The sequence below is a fragment of the Octodon degus genome, unplaced genomic scaffold, assembly GCF_000260255.1.
Source record: "Octodon degus isolate 3935 unplaced genomic scaffold, OctDeg1.0 scaffold00022, whole genome shotgun sequence".
Taxonomy (NCBI): domain Eukaryota; kingdom Metazoa; phylum Chordata; class Mammalia; order Rodentia; family Octodontidae; genus Octodon; species Octodon degus.
The window spans coordinates 10,097,592-10,108,040 of NW_004524598.1; the positions used below are offsets into that span (position 1 = coordinate 10,097,592).

Here is a 10,449-nt window from a genome sequence, read left to right on the forward strand (position 1 = left end):
GGGGGACGTTCTGTGACCTAGTTTAAGTTGTGTTGGCCTAGAATCCAAACAAAGCGAACTTTTACAGTAGCAGAAACAGTACGCAGTTATGTTTTTGAGGTTAGGGGACTTGGGGTGCAAAGCAGTAGTTAACTAGGTCAGCACAAGTCAACGGGAACATTTTGTTGTTGCCAAGAAAACAAGCATAGGACATTTCCTGTTGCGCTTGGGGCAGGAGTGAGAACTTTTAGAAACAGAGGGAGGGGCTTCAGGCTTTGGATTGCCTGTGTATGGCTACTTCCTTGTGTTTTGCTGGTGCTGTTTTCTTCTTAAGACCCAAGGACACTGTTGACTTTGCTGTTTCCTCTGTTGCTTGCTGGAGACACACCTGACCTACTCCAGCTCTTTACCATGTTTGGTATTTTTCCCAAAAGTGTTGAAGTAGATGATTTATTTTCATTCTTTTATGAAAAAGTAGAACAAAATTTCATAACAAAATAATGACAGAATAGAAGAGTTTGTATTTTGATTTCTTCTAGTCCTTTGAAAGGAGCAGTTAAGGCTTATAACTTTTTTCACTCTGATTTTTTTTCTTCTTATAATTTCTTTTTTCGTTTGTTTTTTTTTTAAATGAATCTTACATGTTTGTATCTGGTAATCTGAACAACTAATTTGAAGAGAGCATCATGTAATACAGCAACCATTGTGGAATTCTTATTAGTTTAATGAAATCTTGTATTGTTTCTGACTGTCTCAAAACTCTGTTGATTTTTTTGCTGTGTTTTTTCTATCACTATTTTGTATTCTTTAAAAATAAAAAAATACTGTGTAATGTTATTTTCGAAGTTGTTACTCAGAGACAACAGACTCTTACAAAGCAGAAACAAACGCACAGTAACACAAACTTCTCAGTGAACTAAGAGAAATCAGTAGTATAAATGAAATGAATTAGCATATAGATTACAATATTTTGAAACAAAAGAATAGGTAATTTAGGGAATTATATGAAGTTCTTTGTATTTCCTATATATATCCTCTATTTTGCTCTCTCTTTCTACATATATATATATATATATATATATATATATATTTTTTTTTTTTTTTTTCTTATATAAGAGAAACTGCAATACTTAAGCTTCTGCTTTTTCATCTCAGAAGTGTCTGTTCATTTGACTTGCCCAGTTTTGGACTGGGTCTTTAAATCTAGGGTTATGATTTTTTGAATTCTTTTTATATTGTGTGTATTAGCTCTTTGTCTGAGGAAGAGCTGGAAAAAAATTACCCATTCTGTAGGTTGTCTCAAAACAGCCTTGATATCTTTTGCTGTACAAAAGTTTTATAATATGAGATCCCAATTGTTGATTCTTTTTTATAGTTTTCATGTGATTGGAGTTTTATTAATAAAGCCTTTGCCTGCACTAGCGTCTTCGAGACTTCTACCTATTCCATCTTTCAGCAGATTTAGTATTTTTATTTTCATCTTTGATCCATTTTAATTTTAGTTAAGAGCATGGTGAAAGATATGTGTCCAGTTTTAGTCTTTGGCATGTGGAAAGCCAGTTTTTCCAGCACTACTTATTAAAGAGGATATCTCAGATGAAGAAGTAGAGGGCCAGGGAGATGGATCAGTAGAATAAGCACTTCTCTGGCAAGTGCAAGAGCCTGAGTTCAATCCCTGGTTCAATAACAAAAAAAAAGAAGAAGTAGAAATTGCAAATAAATGTATGAAATAAATTTATCAACATCAATGGTCCTTCAAGAGATGTAAATTAAAACAGTGCTTAGATTTCATCTCACTCTTGAAAGAATGGAAATTATCACTTTTAGGCCTTTTGGTTAAGATCAAGTGTCGAAAGAATGGCAATTATCAAGGAATCAACCAATAACAAATGCTAGAGAGGTTGTGTGGGAAAAGGAATCCTCTTCTACTGTTGGTGGGAGTGCAGACTGGTACAGCCACTGCAGAAGTCAGTGTGGAGATTCTTCAAAAAACTAAAATCAACAGTTCCATTTGACCCAACTATTCTCTTTCTTGGTATTTTCCTAAAAGAATCAAAAATATCATTCCACAGTGATTTTTTTATGCAATGGAGTACTACTCAGCTATAAAGAAGGATAAACTTGAGATATTTCTGGGGAAATGGATGTACCTTGAGGCCATAATCTTAAGTGAAATAAATCAAGCAATCATGAGTAAATATCACATTGTTTCTCTGGTGTGAGAAATCAAAAGTGTAAATAAGGATCAAAATAGATATTATCAAATAGGAAGAGAATGCTTAAATACGCTCAGCCTTCCTTTTGGTATGTGTATTGCATTAGTTCTTATTTTTCAGTACTGCTATTTTAGGCATATATTTTATAAGGGAATGGATCTGATTTCCTGCACCTAACCTAAGTAATGGGATTTACTACATATAGACCAATTAATGTTTTGTTCTGATGAGCAAGATTGGTCTTTTGAAGACCTTCTTAATGCCATATTATGTATCGGGTCTTTCTGCATGTCTTTTCAAATTCCTTTTACTTTGGTTCTAGCAGATTGCTTCTTTAGAGGCATCTATCATTTTTTTCTTCTTTACAATCTCTTTTCTAGGTTTGCCAATATTTTTGTGCCGTTTTTCCCTCCCTAGCTTCCATCACAGGGCTCCATTCAGAATTCAGCTTGAGTAACAGACAGATATTGCTTGGCTTTGTCTCTGCTCGCTTTGATATGCGCGCTCTTGGATGTTTAGCTGGTGGTTCTCTCACCAAATCCAGTTCTAGCTTCACCCTTAGACTTGGGCAGGTGTTTCTCATTCATGGTGGTGACATCCTGAGCTGGTTTTGTCTTCTGCAGCAGTTTTCCTGACACTGAGATTCCTAAGTCACTTGATGCTGGCCTTCTTACTGTTTTTCACTTATTCTGTTTCTGATTCAACTTTTAATTTGCTTGAATGATACTTAACAGGGCACTATGCATCATCCCAGACAGACTCTTACTTTCTAACGTGTCGTTCCCTAGGATTTCAGATATTTTGCTTTGGATAGCAATATCATTGATGTTTCAAAAAGAGTTAAGTACTTTTTTTTAATAACAAAAGGCAATTATTTTGGGGAAACAAAATGGAAAAGAAAGAGGTCAGATAGCTACCAAGAAGAGGAAGGGGCACCAGAACTGAAGGTCTCTAAAATGTCTGTTTTTATACATTAGTTTATTTTATTGTCAGCGTCACAATTTTTAAAATTAATTTTATTGAGAAACAAATAGCAATGAAACAGTTTCAAAACCAGTTAGTAGGACAGTTTCAATAATTAACACATTGCATATATATTTTTTTAAATATGGAATGATTCATGAATTTGCCTATCATCCTTGCGCAGGGGCCTTGCTAATCTTCTCTGTATCATTCCAATTTTGGTAGATGTGCCAGCGAAGCAAGCACCACATTGCATATTGCTGTCTTCATAGTAGTTATTCATAGTACAAGATGCAAACATGATATCCTGCCCAAACACTATTAGTACAAATCTTTCTTCTCATTGAATGAAGAGAAAGTAGCTGTATATCTATCCTATTTTGTATATATATAGATACAAAATGGTCCTTCATTTGTATGGCCTTTTTGTTTAGTTTTGTCAGAGATGGGTATTCCATTGCCATTTAAATATTGTAGGTGCATGAATTCAGCAAAATAATTCAATATAATCCAGTAGCCCATAATAGTAGTGGTTTATCCGTAGGACTGGCAATGTTGCCATAGGGCTTCATTTGTTAGTTGCTGCAGACTCTAACTCTGAGCCAGATGCAATCATTGGGAGGGACAGTGAATCTTTTGCTTTCTTTTTACCACCACTTTTGCTAATTTTGGCAATATGACATGCATCATTTAGTACTTGTTTAGTTCTACTTTGATCCACAAACTTTTATTTAGCTGGAATATTATCTTGTTTAGTACAGATTTTAAGTAAACTTGAGTTTCAGATTGACATGAAGCATTTTTGTCTTCTTTTGACTCATAGATATTTTGTCACAGGTAAAGATATTCTAGAAACTATGAGCAATATTTTTTTAACAAATGGCTGTGCTTATAATGGTCACGCAGCAAGCATATTCCAGGCAATACATCGCACTGATAAATATCAATGCTCTTTGATTTTTTTCCCTTCATTTAAGGGATGAGTGAACCTGATTCCCATCTAAGCAATTGATCAGCCTTGTTTTATGTACACTAAATTAATATCATGAAGCTTCCTTACGTTTCTATACTAAAAAGCCAAGCATTTATACTTAGCAAATTTATCAGGCTGCTCATGTGCCATTTCAGATTAATCTTAATAATGATTGCATTTTATGCCATTGTTGTTATTTATAATGTGTATCTAGTTGATATTATTTCTAGTCTAGTAAATCTGTCTTAAGTATTTTTTGTAACAAGGGGAAATAATACTAAGTAGATTTATATTCTATTTCCTGCAGAACATTGGATCTGAAAGACCGGAAACGGTACCTCAGATTATACTAAACCTTGTGATCTATAAAACTCTGAAAGTGGGATCACTTATATTCTTGTATGTAGTTGCAATTTCCTTTGGTGCTGTATTCATCAACTTTCCCTTGCTGGATCAAATACCTGATATGTGCAATTTAAGGAGAAAATTTTGACTTTTGGCTTCAGTCCATGGTCATCTGGCATCAAGGCAGAAACAAGGCAGAGGAACATGGCAGAGGATAGCTGCTCACCTTGTGGCAGCTGGAAGCAGAGAAAGAGGGAAAGCCAGAGACAGAGAGGTACTTCAGAGCTCCCACCCCTCACCCATCTCTTCCAACTAGGCAGTAACTCCTAAAGACCCAAGTAGAGCCTTACCGTCTTAGCTACTTTTGTCCTCACTGAGACAAAATACCCAACATCCTAAGTAAAAGGAGGGAAGGTTTATTTAGCCCATAGCTTGTAGAGGATTCAGTCCTGCTATGGTTTGTGTCTAGATGTCCCCCCAAAGCAGTCATGGGTGGACTTCTAGACTTCGTGATTAATTCATGATTTAGTGCTGGGATTATGGGTGTTAGTGCTGCTGGGATTATGGGTGTGAATGCTACACCCAGCCTGGGGCAGCTAGCCTCAGTGCAGCATAAAGGAGTCAGACCTGCTCTCTGTTGCCATTGTTGCTGCTACTCCTCTCTTTTGCTCTTTGCTGCTGCTATGAATGGCTACTCTGTGCCGTCACATGCCACGCTTGCCTTGGAGCCAGCAGAATAGGGATTGAAACCTCCACAAACTGTGAGCCAAATAAACCTTTCATTCCTTCAGTATGGGTGTCAGGCATTTGTCCCAGCAATGAGAGAAGAGTAAATGAGACAAGTCTATAATCAGCTGGCCCTAGGGTAGGGGGGTTTTACAGAGGATAATTGTTTCTGGTTGGCAGAAGACAGAAAAATCAACAATGTCTTTCTGCCTCTTTTATAATCTATCCAGGCTGATGAGATTAGGTCAAAGCCAAACTAATCAGTGGACTGAACCAGCAAGCATTCACTCTTAATCTCTAGCACCCTTTTTTCCCCCCATAATTTTATTGATAAACAAATAGCAATGAGACAGTTTCAAATCAAATTGGTAGGACAATTTCAATAAGTAACACATTGCATACATTCTTCCTAGTGGTTAATTGCTGTACAAGATGTGGACATGATATCCTATTTACAAACACCATTAGAACAAATCACTGTATTCATTAAGAGAATGTAACTATATATCTAACCAAACCACTTTGAATACACAGATACAAAAATGGATATTCATCTGTATACGTTTTTTTTTGTTAAGTTCCATTATTTGAATGCTATATGTGTGTAAATTCAGCAAAATATTCTAAAAGAGTCCAGCATCCTTAATTCTAGCATTGTACTATTAATCAAGCACACACTCTAGATTCAGCCATGTCTGAAGAAAATGTATGACTGCATGAAGTTTTGGGGGGGACATCTAGACATATCCATAACACCTATGCATGTATTAAACATTTGATGAGATCAGTATTCCCATGATTTGATTACCATCCAAAATTCCCACCTCCCACACATAAAGCATTAGAGATGGTTAAATAATAACAACTGTTAAGTGTCCTGAATGGTGTCCAGTGCATAAACTGTACCTTACAGCCTTTCCTGTTTCTTCTCACTTGGAGAATCCATGGCAAAGTTGGAAGAAGATGGGACGCGAATGCAGCTGTGCCCCCTCCAGCTCTGGCACTGCAGGAATTCCTAGTTTGCTAGTTTTTAAGCCTGTGGAGCCTCATTTCTTTCATCTCCAATTCAGGGCTAATCAAACACAGACCACAAAAAGGCTGCAAGGTTATATGAATTTGAGTACATAAAATGATGATGTAGCAGCATACACTGTTCTTAATAAAAATTAGATCTTGTTACTACATGTATATATTTGGTCCCTATTGATGCTGCATTGGGGTTCAGAAAGCTTCTGCCTGAAGTGTTTCTTACAGTTTTCCATTTGAGTTTCATTTATTGTACCCTGGAGCCAGCAGAGTGGGGACTGAAAACTGGATCCTGTACTCTGACCTTCTCCCCTCTTCAAAATACTCATATTTTCTCACATCCCTATTAGGATCATAATTCCTGTTAAATTAAAATGACAATATATTAAATACTAATCAGTTATTATTTTAGTTCACTGGAATTGCTGGTAAACATGTTGTTGCAAGCATGTTTAGAATTTCATGTCATTGGGATAAAGTTTAAGTTGGATAAAAATCTTTTGTAGCACACAATTGTTAGATAATTTGTAAATCTGAATCAGGGAATATACACTTTTATCTTTTCTACAATATATAAAGTAAGTTTGGAACATCCAAGAAGCTCATTTGTGGAAAGAACAACCTTTTAGGCCCTGGAGAGATTAAAACTTTGGAAAACTGAATGAATTCTAGCTGTTGACACAAATTAAAAGTGTGTTTAATGATTGATAACATGGAGCGTCCAAGTTCTAAAGCAAATGAAAGCTATAAAAGCTTGTGTAACTCAAACCCAGTAACAGAAGATTTGAGATGTGGGTTGTCTTATTTTATACCTAAAGGAAGCCTTAAATCAAGTCCATTTTGGCTCAGCCCGTCTTGCAGGATGAATAGGGAAACAGGGAGAAGCTGGCTATGGGTAAATGTTCAAGCTGGGATTGATGAGGCAGAGAGAAATGCTGCCAGCGCTGATGCACATCAAAATGCAACCGTCGAGTTGGACTCACTGGGACTCCCTGCCGCTGCTTCTGGACGTGAGCAACGAGGAAGTGGATTCTCTGGTCACACAATTAATTTGGTCTCAGAGAGCTATAGATGGCACAGAGAACCTTCAGACTCCTTTTAAAATGCTGGACTGAGAGGCTTGGGGATGTTTCCAGAAAAATAAGTGTATATTTGTTGCTTAGAATCTCTTCTTGCAAAGGAAATCCAAGTACATAACAGTAATTTACAAGAATATGGTGCTCTGCAAATTCTCCAGGAAAATGATACTGTAATATTGTTATTTTATCTATGTATGGAGGAGTCCTACTATTGTCCACAAAAAGGAAACTCTTTAACTCTTAGTTCCCAATTTAAGTTAGTTTTGTGTTGAATATAATCATAGTAGTAGAGGCATGCTTGGATTCTTTTTCAGAAGTATGCAGTACTTTCATATTTTGACTTGTATATACCTTGGAAACTTACATTAATATGATATTTGCAAAGAAAAATTTTGAAAATAAAACATGAGATTAGAGAAGAATATCTCTAGTAGGCTTGTCTGGGAACATTGCCTAAAGTTCCATTGCAGCATTATCTGAAATATATAAACCACGCTTCTATGATTTAGGTCTAAAATTTTCATTCAAATCCACTCAAAGGTGGAGCTTTTGGAAGGTGCTTGCTTCCCTGGGGCACTTTCCTTATCAGTGGATTAATCCACTGGAGGGTTTATAACTGAATGTGCTGTTGCAAGCAGGTCCTTTGTGGGGTGTGACCTGGAAGGTGCATGCTTGGGTCGGCTCTTCTCACCTCTCCACTGCCTGGATGGCATGACTGGAGCAGCTTTGCTCCACCATGCTCTTCATCATGCCATTTCTGGCATGGAGTCAGCTGACCATGGACCAAGCACTCTGGAACCATGAGTCAAACAGAGCTCTCGTTTCTATCACAGGTATTGGGTATTTTGTCCCAGTGACTATGAAGTGATGCATATACCCACACTTGAAGAAATGAGTTGAAACCTTTTTTTTGAATAAATACAAAGCATCCCTATGTCTTTTTTTCCCCTTCCAAAATGGTAACTGGCAATATTGGTGAGGTTAGAAGAAAAGAGGCACTCTTAAATTTTTAGTGGTAGCTGTATTGAAACATTTCTGAGACTCATCAGGACACGGTTCAAAGCCTTAAAAATCTTGCTATCCTTTACCCATTAATACATCTTCTAGAAATCGGCTCTAGGAAAGTAATCATTGATTGCAGAAAGATATATTATAAATATACTCAAACAGAGCTATTTATAAAACTGAAAAATTAGAAACAACACCAATCAAGGGCTACTAAAATTAGAGATAATTTCTTCTTTGAGTAAGATCATTTCTTTTTTTTATAGAAATGAGATGAAAAGTATAGGAAACCAAGAGCATGAAACTTACGCTCTGTAAGACAAAGTATTTAGCAGCATCCAGTAATCTATATTTTATTGCCATTATCACTGCCCTTGACCCAAAAGAATGTTCACACTTCCCTGTTAGGCTCAGGCCCTAAAAGGGCTCACCTAGTGACCAAGTTGACCTTTGCAAAGTTTACTGTGGCACAGTTGGCTCCCCAGAGGCTTCTGTGTAGCCACAACAAAGACCAAATGAAGAATGACCTGTTCCCCTTTTATTAAATTTGGCCATTATTTTTTCTGGGTCAGCAATAGTGAAGAAATCTCTTAGTTCCTTTGGTACGTATTTTCCCATATTTTTGCTTCTTTTGTACAAAAGATTAAAGATAAGAAGTCAAATGTACTAACAAACTTTTTGTAGACATTCTGTTACTTTATGGTATCTATATAGTTTATCTAGAAAAGTTAATGTGATTTATGGTATATTGCATTTAAGAATAATAAATGCATTCTCAGTTTGTTCATCCCATAACTTTCTCACAGAGGCTGTCAGCAGAGAGAATTATCAAAGAATTATTTCATAATAAAACACAATAGCTAAATGATTAATTATGTAATAGTTATATTATGAAATACTTTATGCCCATTCAATTCAGACAGAAGAAATGTTTTATATAAGAAAATGCTTTAAAAAAAAAAGAAAATGCTTACATGTTAAAAACAGATTGTAAACCAGTATGTACAATGGTATCCTAAGTTTCTCCAGAAAAATTTAAAAAGAAAAAGAAAAAAAGGATATATCTATACTATGATATGAACCCTCTGATCAAATATGATATGAATAGTAGTTTTCATCTTCTTAGTGTTTTCTACAGTTTTAAAAATTTCCATCAACATTATATATCTGTTGCATTCAGAGAAAAGTTGTGAAAAATTCCATTTGCCATTTTTGAATTACTGATCTTGTGTCATATATGATGTTAATGCTTAGGACAGAGAAGTCAAGATAATACTTTTTTTTTAAACTCTCTTGGCTTATTTATGACAAGATGAGGGCACAGAAGATAAAAGCAAACTAATAAATAAATTAAATACGTAGTCTGTCAAATTAAATATATAGTGTGGGCCGTGGGGAAGAAGACCAGAGCAGGAGCCTAGGAGTTCTGGAGATTCAAAAGGAGTGCAATTTTAAATAAAGGAAAGTGCTAAAGAAACATAAGGAGAATTTTTAACTGAGTTCATATGAATTTCAAATCCTTGCTAGTGGCTGCAGGTGACTAAAGCAAGAAATTATTATTAGACATAGAGTGACTTGGGTATCATGAAGCAGTCACAGAAAAGGTAGCACCTCTAGTGCCCAAGGGACACAACTTAGATTTAGACCTGGGGCAAAAGCAGTTCTGGCACCGGTGGCTGCTCTATAATGGACCGAGGCAGTGCAGGTGCAGCTAGATACAGAATCCTTCTACTTCCGATCTTCGCAGAAAGGTAAATGACAAAAGCTGACATTACGCCACAGCATATATCCCTTGTTAAGAACTGTACATGTGTGAGTGTGTATGTGCATGTGTGCATGCAAGTGTATGCATAGAGAACTAGAACGCCACACATGCGCTTTCTGGTTCTGTGTGAGCTTTCTTCTCTTAGCTGGCTCTGTTTCACCAGGAATCCAGGAACACATGGTGCAGATGCAGATGCCCAAATGTGAGTGGAAGATCGTCAGTCTGAAAGGGAGGGTACCATTGTTCCCTGCTAAAGCAGGTACTCCGCCAGTTGGCCTCAAATGGAAGATTGTTTAGAACCCATCCAGTGTCTCCTGCGCCCTCGATAGAAACTTCTATATAGCACATTATGATTTGTTTAGAAGTATTTCT

At 36.4% G+C, this 10,449-nt stretch overlaps 1 non-coding gene across 1 annotated transcript; it reads right to left on the bottom strand.

Annotated features, from left to right (window-relative positions):
• Positions 1-3,297: 3,297 nt before the first annotated feature.
• Positions 3,298-3,404, bottom strand: LOC111815861. The gene has a single exon (XR_002820481.1). It is a non-coding gene; the product is annotated as a U6 spliceosomal RNA (small nuclear RNA).
• Between the last annotated feature and the right edge of the window lie 7,045 nt (positions 3,405-10,449).